The sequence below is a fragment of the Lissotriton helveticus genome, chromosome 1_1, assembly GCF_964261635.1.
Source record: "Lissotriton helveticus chromosome 1_1, aLisHel1.1, whole genome shotgun sequence".
Lineage (NCBI taxonomy): Eukaryota > Metazoa > Chordata > Amphibia > Caudata > Salamandridae > Lissotriton > Lissotriton helveticus.
The window spans coordinates 1,394,659,929-1,394,683,770 of NC_136057.1; the positions used below are offsets into that span (position 1 = coordinate 1,394,659,929).

General features: G+C 44.5%; 1 protein-coding gene across 1 annotated transcript in view; it reads left to right on the forward strand.

Moving 5' to 3' along the window:
• LOC144825601 (coiled-coil domain-containing protein 159-like) overlaps window positions 1-23,842 on the forward strand; it is a 209,675-nt gene that overhangs the window by 30,917 nt on the left and 154,916 nt on the right. The window lies entirely within an intron of this gene.

The following is a 23,842-nucleotide window of genomic DNA, read 5'->3' on the forward strand; positions in this document are numbered from 1 at the left end:
GGATATGAATTATCAAGTGAAGGCAAAAGCCTGGCTGACAATTTTCTAGAAAAATGTGCCGTACTCCAAGCACCTAGAACACTAAAAAACCTACAGTCAATTCTAGGCTTCCTAAATTTTGGAAGAACATACATTGCAAATTACGCAGAAAGGGTCAAACCCCTTTATGATCTAATAAAACCAGATTTTAAAAGAACCAATTGGACTCAAATACACACAGAGATTTTGAGATCCTTACAAACAGACATGCTAATTAAAACAAAATTAGAAACACGTGATAACACACGCAATCTTGTGATTCGAGTCATCCCAGGAAGATGCGGATTCACATACCTGACCTCTAATGAGGGAGAAAAGGTACCAATTGCATTCAAATCACACTTGTACACAGAAGCTGAACAGAAATTCAGCATTAAAGAAAAAATTGTTCATGCAGTTCAAACCGCAATAGCTAGAGAAAAAGATCAAGCTGACGGTAGACATATCACAGTCAGAACAGCAGAACCAGCCTTTGAGGCATTAACAACACCGTGTAATTTACCAACAACAACATTGAATCCGGAATGGATACAATGGGTGAATTCAATTACAACGGACAAAGTATACTACTACTTTGATCCAGAACTAGAAGAATTAAAAAATCTAGAATATGAAAGAACATTCCCTCTGCCAATCAACATTCTGCCCTTACGACAATACGCTTGTGTAATCTATACAGACGGACATGCTCAACCCTCCGTTTGGGGAGAACAAGCATACAACCCCACATGTGAGATTACAAAAGAAGTGTGGCGCGGAGGTAAACTAAGACCTCTATTAACAAAAACACACTCAGTAGAAACTAATTCAGAACAACAGACTGAAATAATAGCATTGAAAATGGCTCTAGATAATGCGGATCGCGAATTCCCGACACTTATAGTGTCCGATTCATATTACTGCGTCAAATCATATAACAACGATTTGCAGACATGGATTCAAAACGGTTACAAAGATAACACAGATGCAACAATAAAGCAGAAACTGCTCTGGGAACAAATAGCTCTTTTACAAAAAGAACTACCAAAGACTCACGTGACACACTCACTGAGTCATCAGCGTGATGGCGTTCACGTTGCAGGGAATTCATTGGCTGAGACAGCCACAGCGGTAGCAACTAAATCGGCTTCCGTAGTTCGAAAAAAGCGTACAGTGAAGTATATTGACGGTGAAACAGTGCTGGCGGTGAACACGTCATTAAAAGGAGACTGCTCAGCGCTACCGATCAACTATCCACTCAATTATACATACATAATCGATGCAAACTCCGTCCCTTTTGCTCGAATCTCTGGAGTGGGGGATAGAGTGATTCCAAACATGGACAGGAGAAACTTGTTAATCGCAGACGCACATATGGGCGAGGGTCTCAGTCCGCAGTGGGGTCTGAAAGATGCATGGCGTGCGCACAATCCGAACACTAGGGTGTACTCATACTTCTCGGGAGCACATGCATTACATGTTCGCCTCGACAGATACATGGTGTCAGCGGACATGTTGCCCCATATCACTGACTCTCAATACCTGGGTAGGACACATTCAGACCACAACCCCCATACACTGCACATGGCCTGGGAACGCCCGCACCCACCGATCCCCACGTGGCGATTGCAACCTGCATTACTGCTAGATGGCCCCTTTAGAGATTCCCTGCAGGCCAGCGTAGCGCAATACTTCGAGGACAATTCAGATACAGCATCCTCCCCGAGAGTAGAGTGGGATGCATTCAAGGTGGTGGTACGGGGACATTGCTTGAGCACTCAGGGGAGCATACGGCGGAAGCTGGAGGAGGACTTGCGCAAGGTGGAGGCGGACCTGCTCGGCGGGGAGCAGGAGGCGGTGGAGGGTGCGGGTGACCGGCTGCAGGCGGCCCGGGCGGAGCACGAAACGCTACTGGAACGGCTGCGGCATGTCAACTTTGCGGCCCATTCGGCGCGAGTACACCAACACGGTGACAAGCCTGGTAGGCTATTGGCCTGGTTAGTCAGGCAGGAGGAACGCACAGAGCCGGTCTCCGTCATCCGCACGCCTGAGGGAGCACTAGTGTACACCCAAAACAGGATACACCAAGCGTTTGTGGGACACTATCGGGCCCTATACAAATCGCAACTGAGAGTAACTGCGGCCTACATAGCAGAATACCTGGCGGACATCCCGCTGCCCTCCCTTATAGGCCCGCAGCAAGACGCCCTGGGGGCGCCATTCTCCGCGGAAGAAATACGCGAGGCCATTTTCGCACTGTCCAACGGCAAATCACCTGGCCCGGATGGACTGCCTGCCGAATTTTTTAAGGCATGTTCAGACACGCTGGTTCCGGAGTTGCTCAAATTGTACAATGCTGCAATGGAAGAATCAGCACTCCCAGACTCGCTTAACGAGGCAAACCTGGTCTCGCTGCTGAAACCAGGCAGAGATGGCGCACTCATGGGGTCCTATAGGCCGTTGGCCATGCTAAATACTGATTATAAAATTTTCACCTCCCTCCTGGCCCGCCGCCTGGCCCTGGAGGCACCAACTCTGGTGCACGCAGATCAAAACGGCTTCATGCCGGCGCGGTGCACGTCTCGTAATTTACGCCGCCTCTTCCGGATTCAGGAAGCGGCTCTGACGCATTGGCCTAGAGCGGGGTGCCTGGTCCTGGACCTGGAGAAGGCCTTCGACTCGGTAGAATGGCCATACCTGGGAGCCGTGCTGGACAGATTCGAGGTGGGTGAGGCATTTGCTGACATGGTCGGACTGCTCTACCAGAGACCCAGTGTCCGAGTGAGGACGGGAGGGCTGCTGTCGGAGAAGATCGGGGTGCGTAGAGGCACCAGGCAAGGCTGCCCCCTGTCGCCCCTCCTCTTCTCCTTAGCCATTGAACCACTAGCGGCTCTGCTACGAGACAGAGGAGCGGAATGGGGGATCCCACTGGCTGACGGAACGCACATAGTCTCACTCTACGCAGACGACCTGCTGCTTTATGTGCGGGACCTCACCGCGGTGCCAGCCGAGCTATCGGACGTCTTCCAGACCTTCGCAGAGGTCTCGGGCCTCAGGGTCAATTGGGACAAGTCCGGGGCATACTCGTTCAGCAGTGACCAGGAGGAATGCGATGTGCATCTTGGAGGGGCCAGGCTCGCTTGGTACCCGACCACGTTTAAATACCTAGGGCTCCACATCTATAGGGACCCACAGGACTTACTGGAGGGCAACCTGGTGCGCGCCATTTCCTCTCTGCGAGCTCAGATGTCCTTTTGGAAAACCCTTCCGCTGAACGTGCCCAGCCGCATAGCTCTTACTAAAATGATAGCGCTCCCTAGGCTGCTATATCACTTCGCGAATATCCCCACGTATGTCCCCACGCGGATATTCCGCGATCTGGAATCAATGCTTCGTGGCTTGATCTGGAACACGGGGCGACCTCGAGTGGCGCTGGCTAAACTGTACTCCCCGACCGCGGAGGGAGGAATGGCTGTCCCCAACATGGAGTTGTATTACCTGGCCGCACAGCTCCAATGGGTGACGTACTGGCTCAACGATGCACATCTGGACGATACGGCCACTGCGGACTACCAGTGGACGCATTCCCGGATCTGCGCCCTGTTTCACCCATTGACCAAAGGACCCCGTCCCCTGCCCATGCATGTGGCCGTGGCCCGCAAATGTTTTCTCCGCAGCCTGAAGCTGACGCACACTACCAGACCATATGCTCCCGCCCTCCCCCTGCTGGGCACCCCCAGGAGGAGCGGGATGGTTACGCCGCGCAATCTGGAACACTGGGTCACGGCTGGAGTAGAGACCATGGGTGACCTGTATGTTGACGGGGCCCTGCTCTCATTCGCGGAGTTATCTGACACCACGGGACTCCCGGCCGGGCAGTTCCTACTCCATGCGTCGGTACTGCGGGCATACACTGACTCCTGGGGTGACATCCAGGTTGAGCCGCCGATGCACCACCTGGTCCAATATCTACATGTAATGGGCAGAGGATCGCACATCACGCATTGGTTAGCGCAGGCGCTTCTCATCCACACGCAAACACCCACACAGCAGATCAGGGCTAAGTGGGCGGCGCACCGTGGGAGGGATTGGACGGATAAGGAGTGGGACATGGTACTAGCTAGCCCCGTAAACATCCCCCGCAACTCCCGCTTCCGCATCATCCAACTGTACATATTGCACCAGGCATACCTAACGCCAGATAGAATAAACAGATACTTCGCGATCGACACTGCCGTTTGTCCCAGATGCGACCTGTTGGGCGCAGATATCCTGCACATGCTTTGGCACTGCCCAACCCTGACCACGTACTGGGGGGAGGTGACCTCACTCCTGAATCACAGCACGGGCCCGGGCCTGCCAGACACGTGGGAGGCGTGCATTCTCGGACTCTATAACAGAACCAAACTGAACAAAACGCAGGCACGATTCTGGGATTTGGGCCTCATCACGGCCAAACGGCTGCTTACGCGACACTGGAAACGGCGGGAACCGCCTACCCCAAAACACTGGTTCGCATCCTTTACAAACTGGGCCAGGGCGGAAGGCACGGCGCTCTACCGGGAAGAAATAGCGGGTCTGCGGCAGTTCCCGATAGCACAGCTCTGGGACGGCATCCTGGGGACCATGCAGGGGGAGGGCACTGCCAGAGGGCTCACGTAGAATAAGTGAAACCGGAGGTGGGTCACAGAGGCTAATGCTGTATCGCAGGAACCACCGCAAGCGACGCCCCCCCCCCCCCCTCCTGACACAGACAAGAATCAGCCAGCGCGTAGACCTCGGATACGACCCAACGCCAATGCGGGCGCCCATCAGCAGCCATTGCCCAGCAGCGCGCCCCAAGCACAGAGTTGCTGACATCGCCCCCGCAAGCACACTCCACCCCCCCCCCCCACCCACTTTCACATATATGTTTACATGTTTACAGTTTCGGACCCCTGCTCACAGACGGTGGCCTCCCTGACCCCCCGTGTTGAAGTGGGTAGGAGCCACTGGCGGCACTACAGACGGCGACTGCAGGCGTAGACGCCGATAGCCACACCGACAGCGAGGCTCCTCCGCCTGATTGCAACATGCTCCACTAACAAGGCCGGCGACCGATGACACATCATGGCCCACAGGGGCTGTCCCACTCTAAGTTCAGGCACACTTGCGCACACACACCTCTGACCTCCAGTTGCACTGTAACAGCATCGGCAAACAACACACCGATCAGAGGTGGTTCCTACTAACACCGTGCAGGTGGGGCGGACTTCGAGTGGGGAAGTCGCGAAAGGAACATTGGGACATACCGATACGAACTGTTTTGTTTAGTTTGCCGATTTCATGGCTAAGTTCTAGGAAAAAAAAGAAAAACAAGGCGTCATTTATGGACTTTTCCTTTCTAGACTTGCGAAAATGTGACTATCTTATCCATGTCCTAGCACACCGGGGACACGAGGGACGCAATGACATGCTCTTTTATGATGACCCACACCCTCACGATTCACCGTTCATTTGCAGCCGGCCCGCAGGGTTGTAGGCTTTGCTATATGTACTGTACCTTTGAACACTAATAAACGTCTTAAAAAAAAAAAATAAAAAAAAAAAAAATGGGCGAGGGTCTCAGACACCTCAAACTAAAAGATTCTCTGGAAGAATTACAATCAAGGTACTGGTGGCCAGGCATGAGCCTGCATCACACCATGTTTGTAAAAAACTGCCCAAACTGCAACAGGAATCGCAGTGGTGAGAGAAACGGTGTAATACCGTGTCGTTTCACTCCAGAAAAAATCAACAGTAAAAAGCAAGGCTTGCGATTAACATATACAGGCTAGTTTCCACTTATAATGTAGATCACCAGCACTCGGCTGACGTCTGGACTGTTATACAAAGATTTGCGAGTCTAAATGGCATATACGCTAAGAGCATGCTACGTTTGACCATGGTTTTCACTCTAGCCCTCCAGCCTGAGGGGAAACACGACCAAATGAGCATAGCACAGCGGGAATCTTCTCACTTCCTTCCTGAGGGATACGGGACGGTGTAAAGAAAAAACCAAGGCATAAAGCAATCTATAACGGAAAGGATATTAGGTTCGGGAGCTGGGTGGGTCAAACATCTAATAAGTGTCCAACGTAGTCTAAATAACTTGCCAAGAAATTCTCTGAAGGGATTCAGTCCGTACGAATTATTATTTGGAACTAGGATGTTAATCTCTGACCTTGACAGTCAAACTTCAGTGGTGAAGGAAAAAAGCTTTGATATCAAAGACCGTTTGGCTATTTTGCAGGACTTAAATGAAACAAGAAAAGACCTGAGCAACATAAAGTTGAAACAACAGCCAACAACCACTGAAGAACCACCACCTGTCCCAGCAAGACCTGTCTGGATTCCAAAAGTCGGGGATCTAGTCAGAGAAAAGATCGCGGTAAAGAAGGAATTTGGGCCTTCCTACAGAAAAGCAGTTCCTGTCTTGTCTGTCAACGGGACAAGATCAGTTGTACTACCGCCGCTTGCTGGTAACAAGCATTTGCAATGCAATAGGTCTCGCATTAGGAAAGTTTGAGCCATTGGTATTGCGAATTACATTTTTTTTATTTATGTGTTGGTTGTGAAAATAGCTATAGTAATAGCTAAAGTAATAGCTTTGTCATTTACAATGCCAATAGTTTTAACTTTCACAAATGTGACACCTATAGCATTTGCAATGCAATATGTGTTGTGAACCTGGCTGCCTTCCTGTTAGAGACACTAGGATTGTGTAGCTCTGCCCCTGAAGGTGCTAATCACATCGAGTCAACAATCCTGGTTTCTGGAATCTGGTGTGTTTTTGGAGTGGCTCCAGCTCAAACAACATTTTGTAATACTGACCAAGCTAGACCTAGAGTTCACATAGTGGGACTAGTTCTCGGACTTCATGGGATCTAGGTAAGTGGTGGAGGTGGTGGCTGTTTGATATTTGCACAGGAACGCAGGGTCATGCAGTCTTTTAATGATGGCTCGAAGGGTGCATTTTCAGGACCAAGGCTGGTAGCGATCTTTGCTTGCGCTTGACGGAGGTTAGTGAATCATGGGGTTGATGAAGAAAGAGGGTACCCTACTTAAACAAAAGATCTCTACGAAGCTGGATTTTGAGCGCGCCTACAGAGACTCCCATTCTATGTGCAAGCTCACCTGGATTTTATTATTTTTACTGTTCTTGAGCGTCTCTGGAAGCCTTCCAGCTCTCTCTGTGGCTCATGTTGCCTTTGTTTGTTTAGTTGGCTTGCAGGGCAGTTTGCGGGGGGGGGTTCTCCTCTCAGGCAGTACTTCCAGCAGTCATCAGCGGGGTCACATGAGGAGCTTAAGGTTGAGACAAAGTCTGGGCAAACATGCAGAATGCACCTGCAGTCCAGAAAGCACCAAAAGTCTGTTTTGGTCCAGTTCAGTGTAGTTCTTCAAATTACTGAATTGGAGCTTGAATTTCAGTTTGGGCATCATTCGACTACCTGTCAGGGTGTTTGTAATGCTCAATGATATTCAGTGTGTATTCCAAACCAAAGCCATTTAGTAAAACATGGCCTATCTGAGTTGGCCCCCAATTGTGTTGCTTAGGTAGGGCGGGGACTCTGTGTGCCCTCAACCCCTAGAGAGGAGCACCGGAATAACGAATGAGAGTTAGCATAGGGCGAGGGTACCTGAGCCAAAGGAATAGGAACTATGTATATGTGCACTATCTTCTCTGTGACGTGCTTGAAGCGACACTCGCTATCTCCCACATATCGGGTGAATGGAGATGGCTCATTGCAGGAGTTTGAGAACTTTTGCTGTGGGAGCAAGGGTAAAGCCATGTTGTGTGTTCCTGTTGTGAAGCCTCCGACGCCTTCGGGTAAAGTCCGCGCTATATAAAAATGCATAAATACATACATAAATAAATACCGCCTTCGGGTAAAGTCTGCGCTATATAAAAATGCAAAATTAAATAAATAAATAAATACCGCAAAACATCCTCGTTACAGGCAGGCCGGGGGCGGTACTGCGGGACACCTCTGTGACGTCTTTCTTGGGCCGCGCTCTGATTGGCTGCTGGCCCGGGACCTGACGTGCAATCAGGAAGAGGAGCCGGCAGCAGGAAGTGGCGTGAGCATTGCGGCCCCGGGGCTCCCGTGACCAGGAAGAAGCCCTGGATACTGTTTCCCTTAAAGTCCCGGTCCCGAGATGGGGGACCGGGTGAAGACCCGCGGGGCGAAGCGGGCGCACTGAGGAGGCGGGGCTCCCATGTGGAGAGAGAGTCCCGCGTGATGTGGGGAGAGCCTGCAGCTGCGGAGGAAGGGAAGGAGCCTGGAGACCCGGGGAGCGCCTGCCAGACACCGGTGAGTGGAGCCGGGAGGAGAGGGGCTGGTGTGTGTGGAGGGGTCTCTGTGTATGCGTGTAGGTGCGGCGGCGACGGGGGTGTGTGTGCCTGTGTATGGATGTGTATGTGCGCATGCGTGAGTGGCGGTGTGGCTGTGTATGTGCGCATGCGTGAGTGGCGGTGCGCGTGCAGGCAGTGAAATGCAAGCAAAGCTCGTACACCTTCTCGTCCTTCCTTCCCTCGAGACAGCTAACTATACGTCTCCGACCCTGGACGCATCCTTTGGATGCTCATTCCAGGGCGAGACCTAAAAAGGAGAACCGAGTTGTATCCATCGACCTGGTAAAACCACAATCATGTGGCCGATAACAAATAGTAGGCCAAGTGGACTCCCCATAAGTAGCAGAACACCAAGGTTTGCTACCAGTACAGAGGTCCTAACAAAGAGGCTAATCACATTCGAAACGCCTACAGAAGAACAACAAGGACTATGCAACAACGCAATGGAACTTAGACCTCTGAATACCCAAATAAAAACATTTAGCAGAGACACACCAATCTATAATGAAGTAACAAACGACAATGCAAGGAACATTAATCCTGAAGCAATTGGAACAATTGACAGAACTGCATCCGGCTACTTCATAAACTTCGATGATTCCTCTGAAGGCTTCAGTGAATCAAAGACACAGCCATCATCAAAAACCTTTAAAGATAAAGCTAAAGAACTTTTGAAACAACTGAAAGAAACATATCTAATTTCTTCATGGATCGAATTTTGGGTGGGTTTTGGTGCATTTATCCTCATACTTTGGCTCATCATGATACTAACATTGGGACGCTTCATTGAGGGAAAATATGCTAAAATGGACACAGCAAGTCAGAAAATCAACTTGATCCTCAAACCACACACATCTTCACACGTCGAGAAAAGAGAACTTTCTTCAGTCAACTTCACAGCCAATCCTATACCGGGTGGGGTAGCATGGGACAACACTGACTACGAAATCTATGGTCCGGTTGAAATCCTGAAATATCCACACCAAATTAAGATCTCATTGAGTGACTTTGTAAAACCGAGCTCATTTGCTGATGATTGGGACTTCGAAAGTATAAATAACATGATGTCTGACTTAGTAATGTCTGCTAAATTTACCAAACATGATTATTTGCAGGGTTCTACAAATTATGATAGTATGTATTGCTACAACCACTATGGTAACCATTTTTTACATAGATCTGCACAACCTAGAAATTTTTTAAATTATAATCAATGGGAACATTGTGCAACCCCTCCAAAAGGAAGCTCAAGAACCGTTTACGACAAATATTCATACTTTTCAGGTTTTAACATAAGTAATGCTGAAACATTTTATTTCAAATTGTCAAATAAGACAGGGACAAAGACCATGATAACAAACACAAAATTGATATATTCAGACTCATTCTTTGAACAAATGAATACTTTTGGTTTTGATTATTGGGACAAAAAATGTTGAATTGAAAAGTGTTTGGGGCACAAAAGAATGGCAAGTACAGGGTATAGAATCATTGTTTAGAGCCTGCATGATCCCAGAACAAATTATATTTTTAAATGACACTGTTCAACAAACTACCTGTCTTGGCTTAGCCAAAATCAAAGACTTAAATAAACCGTCTATTCCAAAACCAACAATGAACAGCAATAGCTCTACAGATGAAGAGATAGACGTAAATTATGTATTAAACCAAAACAGAACACATCCAGATTGGAAACAGTGGTTGATCTGGCCCACAGATACTAACAACTGTCAAGACAGATTCCTGAACAAAACACAGGGGTTCAAAATGACCAGGCCAGACCCTAGATATCCCCAAAGACATCACCCAGGGATAATAACCACCTACAGTGTGGGCAAATTATGCCTTCAATGGCTACAAACTTCCACACTGGCAGAAATTAAGCAACACCTAACTTTACTTACTGATGGTGCTGACTTGCGTGATTTCACTATGGGACCACGCAAACAGCGTCAAAAGCGTTTCATAGCAGCCTCTGTATATGCAGCATACAATGAGGCCTGGAAGGTTGCTCAAATTGAGACAGCAGAAAGGATACGGGAAATTGACCGTATTAATTTGGAAAAATCACTTTCTGTAGTGGACAATGGGTTAATGACTCTGTCCTCCAGAATTTTTTCTCTGGACAGCATTGTGTCTTCAGCAATCGACATATTATCGCAAGACTTACTGTTATTACAACACGGTCAGTCCCAATTGCGTTCTATTGTACAGCTTGGCTGGACGTTACAAAATCTGCGTTCAGGCTATGTGCCTTGGCGTTTAATCAACACAACGTCACTATTCCATATCTTTAACCTTACTGATAGACAAATCAGTATGGCCCAGAAGGGTGCTGATTATACAATCCTGAGCATTGAAAAACTCGAAAGATTACCAGTGACAATGTCAGAACGACCTGTCAGTGAATGGATAATACATGGGATAATTAATATTCCAATATCAACCTTCAGGTTTCAATACTGCCAAAAATATATACAGGCTGGCATGTATGAAAAATTAGGAAAAGGGTACATTAAAACAACATGGAACTTGCCCTATTCACATGCATGTGTCAGTAATAAAGGACAGAAAGTGTTTCTTAGTGGCAATAATTGTGCAATGTCACTAAGTGGTACACTTCTGTGTAACGGAATTAGTTTGCATGGAGCCTGTGAAGGGAACTCAAATAACCTTTCATGTCACCAGCAAGGCGCACCTGCAACAGAGATTGAACCATTCTTTCAAAGACTCTATAATGGGAGTTACATTCTAATTGTAGATCGCAGATGTTGTAGTCTTATGCCCGGGACTCCTTATCTCGTAACTACGACTGCGAAGGTCAAGTGCTGTGGACACTCATTGTTCCCCAGCTCCTTTCCAGACAGGGAGGCAAGGGCATGGCCCAACTTGAAAATTACTTCTATTCGAATAGATACTTTAAGCAGAATGAAAACAGTGCTTCTTCAGACGCCGACAAGGCTCACGTCATCAAAAGAAACGTATGATCTCCAAGTCGCAAGGACGACTGCAGAGATACATTCATTGTTATCAACTAATTCCCCCATACATTTCGCAGAAATCCTGAATGAAATCTTAAATATTTCTGATACCAGTGGAGTCTCAAAGGTATTTAAGACAGTATTTTCGATGGCATTAACACCATTCAAAGCCATACTGGGTATTTTTCCAGATTTCGTCCATTCGATTTTTGGCGGACTTCCCCTCATTTTAGGACTGATTGCAGGAATCCTATTCCTAGTCCTTATATTTCGTTATGGCAAACCATGTCACAGACAAAACACCTGCGACAAGGGAAGAAACAATCCTAGCCATTGGATACCGGGACCGGATATCAAAAATCCTGGGACTATCCCGGCTTAGAGACCTGAACATGACTTGGTTTCTATCATTTCGACCAATGTGGCAGCGATGTGTTTTACCTGTATTAACGTGCCTGCTATGCGGAGAAGAATGCGTGTTAGACACCTGTCTGACGCTACAATCAGATGCGCCAATGGATGCAGAAACATTGTTGAGTCCAACAAAGGCTCATGCTTTGTGCTGCCCTCAAAGGCTACCAATCCTGATGACGGCATTCGTGGAAGCTTCACCACTACGATTAAGGGGTAGTGAAGTTCAAGATGAAAGCAGCATCGATCAGGTACGACCTTCTGTCAGCAATCCAAATCAGAATATCAATGGAGACAATCATGCGCACGAATGCATGGTTACACCTATTTCCGAGTTAGTGGAACTCTCCCAGGAAGCTGTTGACAACTTTTTCGAAAGTCTAAATGATATGATGTTCTCACCAGAGCAGAAATAGAGACTTTTGAGCAAGCTCGTACACGGCGTTCCCTGAATTTGACCTTCAACTAGAAAAGCAAAATACCATGAACAATTTTCCCTCCAGTTCACGGACAGCAATTTTTTCAGCAGCCCCCAAATATTTTTGCATATTTTTCGGGACACTATCTTCTGCTTAAAGTAAGAACTATTCTTAGAGAACTAAAATTTCTAATTTTAGATAGCTTATAGACATTAGCTGCCCGCTGGTATGTTCATAGTTATTTTATTCTGTGATGGAATGGTCTCGAACCTTTTTTCTGTATTAAGAGCCATTTCATGTGTAATTTCTCATATACCAATTAGCAATAATGTATACTAATGCGTGATTACTTTAGCATTATTTCACAGCTTGAGTGCATACAATACATGTAACTGCTTTTTTCCGTATATTCGATAATTTCAAAATGCATTTATGTATTTTGGGGTGGTAAGGTATACACGATACTCTACAGTATGTTTTACTATGCATAGATTAGTAAATATGTCCATAGTTAGCGTGGAGTGGGTGTGATGTATTCCTATAGGTTCTGTATCGATCCCCCTATTCCTGACCCTATTCTGGTTAGCAAACTAACAAGTTAACTAGCAGCCATCCCATGAGGCAGAAAACCCCCATGATGCAGGAACCGTTATCTGATAAAGCCACACTACGGCACAGGAACGTGTTATCTGATTAGGTCATAACGCTTGCCATCTAATTAGACAAGCGATATTCCTCCAGCCCCTGATAAGGCATACGGAGTTCTCAAAACAAATCAAACCTATGACAACCTGGGAAAAACCCTGCGGCCATTGTTTTGATTTCACCGAGAACTTCAGCAAAAGAATGTGCTAACAACCTGGTCGTATGACATCTTTATTGACGTATCTATGTCCATCCTTACGTCAATCTCGGCACCTTAAAGGTATAAATATTACCGATATTGCCCTATGCAAACACACGCGGTGGTGACGAGGACGGAGCAGCCAGACTTGCCGAAGCCCAGAGCAGAGCAGACCCCGCTGGCGCAGCCCCGCCTTCCTGACGCGCTGAGAACGAGAAGCCGTTTTTCTCCTGCCGAGAAATCCAGCACCGGCGCTTCCGGGTAGCCCTCGCAGGCAGCCTGGAATATCGAGACCAGAGACGAGAGATACCATCCCTCATCCATCCTAGATTCCAGGTACAGAACTGAATAACCCCTCGCAGAGAATTCTTTAGTCAGTCACTTGGCAAAAACAAACTTAACTTAAACTGTAACTTTCTATCCCCGCCCACGTATTAGGCTTAGGTCAGGTACACGGGGTAGGCGTAGTTAGAAACACCAGTTGAGTACGTTTAGTCAAATGTATATGTGTATGTAATATATTTTATTCATTTTAAACCTTCATATGGCTTAGAAACCATATCAATGTTTTTACAGTATTATTTTATACTTCTGCTTTTAATGTATGCACTTTACTTAACTATAAGTATTGCAATAATATCGATCCATTTCTCTTGTACGAGAAAAGAGACTGATCAATAAATAACATCTTTTATTGAACACGCCCGTCTCTTCCTTTTCTCTACAATCTGATGAGACTAAGAATGCACGTACTGACTGAGTAAAATAAATTGCCTTTTGTTCACACGACTCTCGAGATACACTCTTGATTAGGGGAGAGCAAAGTTGTCATGTTCTATGGTTGTCAGAAACTAAATCCCTTCTTGTCTATCCAGGGAGGTTCAACTCCTCCTTGCCTATTCGAGAAAGTTTCTAGTGAACTCTGAGCTAGCTGGCAAACCCAAAACTTTAAGTCTAATATCGACAGTAGTAGACCTAGTTAACGTCTGGTCTAGGCCTATACTATTGAAGGTATTATTCCAATGCGCAGAGCCTATTGGGATAATAGGAACTACACTACATGGCGCCCAACTCGTTTGGAAGGGCGATAAAACTAACGTAAGACATTTAGAGTAACTCAGTCGTGCTTTCTCACTCAGATCCCTTTTTTCCCATAATACTCCAAAGACGTCTGGAGTGGGTAAAAGGTAATATCCGCCAAACCTCGCAGGAGGAAACTCCTATGTATGGTACTTGGTTTAGTCAACGTTGAAGGATACACCGTTCCAAAATATTGTGCATCTAATCTTTGTTTCCATAAGAAACCTGATCTGCAAACAAAAGAAATAAGCTTCCTGTCGGTAAAATGGTAGACAGTGAGGATGAAAGAGAGGCAGTTAGATTAGCAGCTGAAATAGCAGAAGCTGATACTGCACTACAAGAAGCTGACCAGGATATAATACTCATCCCGGTCATTAAAAGGAAATCTATAACCTTAAAACTTATAGAAAATGGACTGACACCTAGAGGTGGCACAGTCATATTCGTAATTGAGGCACACGAATATCGTCAGACAGAGGTATACTATTCATGGATAAATTTTCCAGCAGCAAATGCTGTAACAAAGTACTTCCACTATTACAAAATAGAGGAACCTCCTGAAATGTACACTCCTTTCGAGGAGGTGGAAGCGCCACTTAAATTTCAAGAGCATTTGCTCTTATTTAATGGCGCCCTAAAACACAATAATCACATCACCAGGCTCGGTCCATTAGGTAGACCAGGAGCTACGTGGCCGGTCCTAGCCGGATACACACCACGTCCAGACATCAATGGGATGTCTGCAGCAGAGCTGTTAACACAGCTAAAACAATTAATAAAAATACATAGACAATTAGTCCAATATGTGATGCGGACTTCAACAATTCAGCCAGCAATTAAAATTCCACAGCTGACCCCTCACCAGGGGAACACAAATAAAATTACACCTCAGAACATACAATCCTGCCTAGGTAAAGTACCAGCTAAACGGGAACAAATACCATTCTGGCTAGCACAGAAAATCACCCAAATAGAGGCGGTGTTTCCAGACACCACCCCGTTAGAAAAACACAGGATTCTGACTATCTGTCTTCCAATGGGAATCGCACCACACATTGAGGACTGTGACACTTGGGGTACAGTCTTTGCTTCCATCTACACAAAAACGCACGGTGTTCCATCCATTTCGGTAATACCAGATGTGCTAAAACAAATTCAAGATGAATATGGTCCAGAACCCGCTTTAACTCTTGGTATGAAATTACTAAAAGACTTCAAGCAGGTCTAGGTCTCGGCTATATTATTAGCCAACATAAAGGGAGAAGCAGCAAACGTGGCGATCCGCCAGAGGTTAAAAGAGACAGATATAGCAGACCAACCAGCTGAAATTGCCAGAATCATAGAAAAATCCTATGAGGAACTAGGTAGAGATAGTTTAGGTGGAATACCAGTAAAACCACAACTGATTGAAAGTCCTGAAAAAATATTTTTTAATAATAATTCAACATCACAGAAAAAGAGCTGGGATGGAAACAAACAATCCAATCCTAAAGAAAAGAAATTCCAGTCCAGAGGAAGGTCTCCTCGGCGAAGAGAAAAATCTCCGAACCAAAGACACAGGTCACCCCAGAGTGACCCCTCTGGGAAAAGATATAACCTTAGAAATAGGGATAATATAAAAAAGCCTGATAGATATCAAGACATTGATACACGTCCCTCTCAATCTTTTCAGACTTCCTCGCAGAAATCGGAAAGAAGAGGACGATCAGAACAAAGAGAAGAGCACGCCAAGTCCAAAGACAAGGAACCTGCTCAGCTAAAAAAGAAATTACAATTTCCAAAAAAGAAGGTAGCCAGTATCAAGGTAGTTAACAATGCCGAGAATACTGAGGACACAACTGAAAAACGGAGAATGGGCTCAGACAATGCTAGACAGCGCAGCAGAAGTGAGCATAGCTCGCAAAGTCCTTATGAATCATCTGGAGACAGTGGACACGAATGAATATCTTCAAGTGGAAACTGCAGACACCAGAGTTAGCAAACCTCACAAAATATATGAAATAACATTACGTATAGAGGGGGATAAGACTATAAAAATAAGGGGACTATTTTGGGATAATCTCTCCAAGGGCTATGACATCCTTCTAGCTGAAAAAGACTGGCCACCAGAGTTTGTCAGGGAGTGCCCTCATGGCGAAGAAATAATTATGCCTGCCTTCTCAAATCACATCCCAATTCATAAAAAATACACACTTGCTAGAAAGTGGGCAGTAGCTCTAGCTCCTGCTTTATATAAAAATCACGTGGGATGGGATGAGGACTCTCCTCCTCACAAAATCCAGTTAAAATCACAACCTACTGCACAGAGACAGTACCCAATTAAGCAAGAAGCTAAAAAACAGGTAAAAGAAATCCTAGATCAGCTAGAATACCAGGGGGTGATTGAAACTTGCACCTCACAAATGAACAACCCTTTGTTTCCGGTCTCCAAACCAGACAATTCATATCGTTTAGTTTTGGATTACCGACACCTTAACTCATGTTGCAAAACTTTTGCAGTGCAAAATTCGCATAGTGCTGCACTAATGAATAACATAGTGCGCAAAAAATACAAAACAACCTTAGACATCTCTAATGGATTCTTTTGTCAAAACATAGCACCAGAGAGCAGATATTTGTCTGCATTCTCAATAAATGGCACTCAAAAACAATTCTGTCGGTTAGCCCAGGGGTACAAGAACAGCCCGGGAGTATTCTCAGCGAGAGTAACAGAATTACTACAAACATATGATGACGAAGCATTATCGTATGTCGACGACATATACTTAACAGATGATGACTTGGAGACTCACTTGAAGAGAGTGAACACCATAATACTTGGGTTCGCAGCAGAGGGTTACAAATTCAACTTTAAAAAATCCAGAATTGCCCATCTGACAGTCCTGTTCTTAGGATATGAATTATCAAGTGAAGGCAAAAGCCTGGCTGACAATTTTCTAGAAAAATGTGCCGTACTCCAAGCACCTAGAACACTAAAAAACCTACAGTCAATTCTAGGCTTCCTAAATTTTGGAAGAACATACATTGCAAATTACGTAGAAAGGGTCAAACCCCTTTATGATCTAATAAAACCAGATTTTAAAAGAACCAATTGGACTCAAATACACACAGAGATTTTGAGATCCTTACAAACAGACATGCTAATTAAAACAAAATTAGAAACACGTGATAACACACGCAATCTTGTGATTCGAGTCATCCCAGGAAGATGCGGCTTCACATACCTGACCTCTAATGAGGGAGAAAAGGTACCAATTGCATTCAAATCACACTTGTACACAGAAGCTGAACAGAAATTCAGCATTAAAGAAAAAATTGTTCATGCAGTTCAAACCGCAATAGCTAGAGAAAAAGATCAAGCTGACGGTAGACATATCACAGTCAGAACAGCAGAACCAGCCTTTGAGGCATTAACAACACCGTGTAATTTACCAACAACAACATTGAATCCGGAATGGATACAATGGGTGAATTCAATTACAACGGACAAAGTATACTACTACTTTGATCCAGAACTAGAAGAATTAAAAAATCTAGAATATGAAAGAACATTCCCTCTGCCAATCAACATTCTTCCCTTACGACAATACGCTTGTGTAATCTATACAGACGGACATGCTCAACCCTCCGTTTGGGGAGAACAAGCATACAACCCCACATGTGAGATTACAAAAGAAGTGTGGCGCGGAGGTAAACTAAGACCTCTATTAACAAAAACACACTCAGTAGAAACTAATTCAGAACAACAGACTGAAATAATAGCATTGAAAATGGCGCTAGATAATGCGGATCGCGAATTCCCGACACTTATAGTGTCCGATTCATATTACTGCGTCAAATCATATAACAACGATTTGCAGACATGGATTCAAAACGGTTACAAAGATAACACAGATGCAACAATAAAGCAGAAACTGCTCTGGGAACAAATAGCTCTTTTACAAAAAGAACTACCAAAGACTCACGTGACACACTCACTGAGTCATCAGCGTGATGGCGTTCACGTTGCAGGGAATTCATTGGCTGAGACAGCCACAGCGGTAGCAACTAAATCGGCTTCCGTAGTTCGAAAAAAGCGTACAGTGAAGTATATTGACGGTGAAACAGTGCTGGCGGTGAAAACGTCATTAAAAGGCGACTGCTCAGCGCTACCGATCAACTATCCACTCAATTATACATACATAATCGATGCAAACTCCGTCCCTTTTGCTCGAATCCCTGGAGTGGGGGATAGAGTGATTCCAAACATGGACAGGAGAAACTTGTTAATCGCAGACGCACATATGGGCGAGGGTCTCAGACACCTCAAACTAAAAGATTCTCTGGAAGAATTGCAATCAAGGTACTGGTGGCCAGGCATGAGCCTGCATCACACCATGTTTGTAAAAAACTGCCCAAACTGCAACAGGAATCGCAGTGGTGAGAGAAACGGTGTAATACCGTGTCGTTTCACTCCAGAAAAAATCAACAGTAAAAAGCAAGGCTTGCGATTAACATATACAGGCTAGTTTCCACTTATAATGTAGATCACCAGCACTCGGCTGACGTCTGGACTGTTATACAATGATTTGCGAGTCTAAATGGCATATACGCTAAGAGCATGCTACGTTTGACCATGGTTTTCACTCTAGCCCTCCAGCCTGAGGGGAAACACGACCAAATGAGCATAGCACAGCGGGAATCTTCTCACTTCCTTCCTGAGGGATACGGGACGGTGTAAAGAAAAAACCAAGGCATAAAGCAATCTATAACGGAAAGGATATTTGGTTCGGGAGCTGGGTGGGTCAAACATCTAATAAGTGTCCAACGTAGTCTAAATAACTTGCCAAGAAATTCTCTGAAGGGATTCAGTCCGTACGAATTATTATTTGGAACTAGGATGTTAATCTCTGACCTTGACAGTCAAACTTCAGTGGTGAAGGAAAAAAGCTTTGATATCAAATACCGTTTGGCTATTTTGCAGGACTTAAATGAAACAAGAAAAGACCTGAGCAACATAAAGTTGAAACAACAGCCAACAACCACTGAAGAACCACCACCTGTCCCAGCAAGACCTGTCTGGATTCCAAAAGTCGGGGATCTAGTCAGAGAAAAGATCGCGGTAAAGAAGGAATTTGGGCCTTCCTACAGAAAAACAGTTCCTGTCTTGTCTGTCAACGGGACAAGATCAGTTGTACTACCGCCGCTTGCTGGTAAAAAGGAGAACCGAGTTGTATCCATCGACCTGGTAAAACCACAATCATGTGGCCGATAACAAATAGTAGGCCAAGTGGACTCCCCATAAGTAGCAGAACACCAAGGTTTGCTACCAGTACAGAGGTCCTAACAAAGAGGCTAATCACATTCGAAACGCCTACAGAAGAACAACAAGGACTTTGCAACAACGCAATGGAACTTAGACCTCTGAATACCCAAATAAAAACATTTAGCAGAGACACACCAATCTATAATGAAGTAACAAACGACAATGCAAGGAACATTAATCCTGAAGCAATTGGAACAATTGACAGAACTGCATCCGGCTACTTCATAAACTTCGATGATTCCTCTGAAGGCTTCAGTGAATCAAAGACACAGCCATCATCAAAAACCTTTAAAGATAAAGCTAAAGAACTTTTGAAACAACTGAAAGAAACATATCTGATTTCTCCATGGATCGAATTTTGGGTGGGTTTTGGTGCATTTATCCTCATACTTTGGCTCATCATGATACTAACATTGGGACGCTTCATTGAGGGAAAATATGCTAAAATGGACACAGCAAGTCAGAAAATCAACTTGATCCTCAAACCACACACATCTTCACACGTCGAGAAAAGAGAACTTTCTTCAGTCAACTTCACAGCCAATCCTATACCGGGTGGGGTAGCATGGGACAACACTGACTACGAAATCTATGGTCCGGTTGAAATCCTGAAATATCCACACCAAATTAAGATCTCATTGAGTGACTTTGTAAAACCGAGCTCATTTGCTGATGATTGGGACTTCGAAAGTATAAATAACATGATGTCTGACTTAGTAATGTCTGCTAAATTTACCAAACATGATTATTTGCAGGGTTCTACAAATTATGATAGTATGTATTGCTACAACCACTATGGTAACCATTTTTTACATAGATCTGCACAACCTAGAAATTTTTTAAATTATAATCAATGGGAACATTGTGCAACCCCTCCAAAAGGAAGCTCAAGAACCGTTTACGACAAATATTCATACTTTTCAGGTTTTAACATAAGTAATGCTGAAACATTTTATTTCAAATTGTCAAATAAGACGGGGACAAAGATCATGATAACAAACACGAAATTGATATATTCAGACTCATTCTTTGAACAAATGAATACTTTTGGTTTTGATTATTGGGACAAAAAATGTTGAATTGAAAAGTGTTTGGGGCACAAAAGAATGGCAAGTACAGGGTATAGAATCATTGTTTAGAGCCTGCATGATCCCAGAACAAATTATATTTTTAAATGACACTGTTCAACAAACTACCTGTCTTGGCTTAGCCAAAATCAAAGACTTAAATAAACCGTCTATTCCAAAACCAACAATGAACAGCAATAGCTCTACAGATGAAGAGATAGACGTAAATTATGTATTAAACCAAAACAGAACACATCCAGATTGGAAACAGTGGTTGATCTGGCCCACAGATACTAATAACTGTCAAGACAGATTCCTGAACAAAACACAGGGGTTCAAAATGACCAGGCCAGACCCTAGATATCCCCAAAGACATCACCCAGGGATAATAACCACCTACAGTGTGGGCAAATTATGCCTTCAATGGCTACAAACTTCCACACTGGCAGAAATTAAGCAACACCTAACTTTACTTACTGATGGTGCTGACTTGCGTGATTTCACTATGGGACCACGCAACAGCATCAAAAGCGTTTCATAGCAGCCTCTGTATATGCAGCATACAATGAGGCCTGGAAGGTTGCTCAAATTGAGACAGCAGAAAGGATACGGGAAATTGACCGTATTAATTTGGAAAAATCACTTTCTGTAGTGGACAATGGGTTAATGACTCTGTCCTCCAGAATTTTTTCTCTGGACAGCATTGTGTCTTCAGCAATCGACATATTATCGCAAGACTTACTGTTATTACAACAGGGTCAGTCCCAATTGCGTTCTATTGTACAGCTTGGCTGGACGTTACAAAATCTGCGTTCAGGCTATGTGCCTTGGCGTTTAATCAACACAACGTCACTATTCCATATCTTTAACCTTACTGATAGACAAATCATTATGGCCCAGAAGGGTGCTGATTATACAATCCTGAGCATTGAAAAACTCGAAAGATTACCAGTGACAATGTCAGAACGACCTGTCAGTGAATGGATAATACATGGGATAATTAATATTCCAATATCAACCTTCAGGTTTCAATACTGCCAAAAATATATACAGGCTGGCATGTATGAAAAATTAGGAAAAGGGTACATTAAAACAACATGGAACTTGCCCTATTCACATGCATGTGTCAGTAATAAAGGACAGAAAGTGTTTCTTAGTGGCAATAATTGTGCAATGTCACTAAGTGGTACACTTCTGTGTAACGGAATTAGTTTGCATGGAGCCTGTGAAGGGAACTCAAATAACCTTTCATGTCACCAGCAAGGCGCACCTGCAACAGAGATTGAACCATTCTTTCAAAGACTCTATAATGGGAGTTACATTCTAATTGTAGATCGCAGATGTTGTAGTCTTATGCCCGGGACTCCTTATCTCGTAACTACGACTGCGAAGGTCAAGTGCTGTGGACACTCATTGTTCCCCAGCTCCTTTCCAGACAGGGAGGCAAGGGCATGGCCCAACTTGAAAATTACTTCTATTCGAATAGATACTTTAAGCAGAATGAAAACAGTGCTTCTTCAGACGCCGACAAGGCTCACGTCATCAAAAGAAACGTATGATCTCCAAGTCGCAAGGACGACTGCAGAGATACATTCATTGTTATCAACTAATTCCCCCATACATTTCGCAGAAATCCTGAATGAAATCTTAAATATTTCTGATACCAGTGGAGTCTCAAAGGTATTTAAGACAGTATTTTCGATGGCATTAACACCATTCAAAGCCATACTGGGTATTTTTCCAGATTTCGTCCATTCGATTTTTGGCGGACTTCCCCTCATTTTAGGACTGATTGCAGGAATCCTATTCCTAGTCCTTATATTTCGTTATGGCAAACCATGTCACAGACAAAACACCTGCGACAAGGGAAGAAACAATCCTAGCCATTGGATACCGGGACCGGATATCAAAAATCCTGGGACTATCCCGGCTTAGAGACCTGAACATGACTTGGTTTCTATCATTTCGACCAATGTGGCAGCGATGTGTTTTACCTGTATTAACGTGCCTGCTATGCGGAGAAGAATGCGTGTTAGACACCTGTCTGACGCTACAATCAGATGCGCCAATGGATGCAGAAACATTGTTGAGTCCAACAAAGGCTCATGCTTTGTGCTGCCCTCAAAGGCTACCAATCCTGATGACGGCATTCGTGGAAGCTTCACCACTACGATTAAGGGGTAGTGAAGTTCAAGATGAAAGCAGCATCGATCAGGTACGACCTTCTGTCAGCAATCCAAATCAGAATGTCAATGGAGACATTCATGCGCACGAATGCATGGTTACACCTATTTCCGAGTTAGTGGAACTCTCCCAGGAAGCTGTTGACAACTTTTTCGAAAGTCTAAATGATATGATGTTCTCACCAGAGCAGAAATAGAGACTTTTGAGCAAGCTCGTACATGGCGTTCCCTGAATTTGACCTTCAACTAGAAAAGCAAAATACCATGAACAATTTTCCCTTCAGTTCACGGACAGCAATTTTTTCAGCAGCCCCAAAATATTTTTGCATATTTTTCGGGACACTATCTTCTGCTTAAAGTAAGAACTATTCTTAGAGAACTAAAATTTCTAATTTTAGATAGCTTATAGACATTAGCTGCCCGCTGGTATGTTCATAGTTATTTTATTCTGTGATGGAATGGTCTCGAACCTTTTTTCTGTATTAAGAGCCATTTCATGTGTAATTTCTCATATACCAATTAGCAATAATGTATACTAATGCGTGATTACTTTAGCATTATTTCACAGCTTGAGTGCATACAATACATGTAACTGCTTTTTTCCGTATATTCGATAATTTCAAAATGCATTTATGTATTTTGGGGTGGTAAGGTATACACGATACTCTACAGTATGTTTTACTATGCATAGATTAGTAAATATGTCCATAGTTAGCGTGGAGTGGGTGTGATGTATTCCTATAGGTTCTGTATCGATCCCCCTATTCCTGACCCTATTCTGGTTAGCAAACTAACAAGTTAACTAGCAGCCATCCCATGAGGCAGAAAACCCCCATGATGCAGGAACCGTTATCTGATAAAGCCACACTACGGCACAGGAACGTGTTATCTGATTAGGTCATAACGCTTGCCATCTAATTAGACAAGCGATATTCCTCCAGCCCCTGATAAGGCATACGGAGTTCTCAAAACAAATCAAACCTATGACAACCTGGGAAAAACCCTGCGGCCATTGTTTTGATTTCACTGAGAACTTCAGCAAAAGAATGTGCTAACGCCTGATCGTATGACATCTTTATTGACGTATCTATGTCCATCCTTACGTCAATCTCGGCACCTTAAAGGTATAAATATTACCGATATTGCCCTATGCAAACACA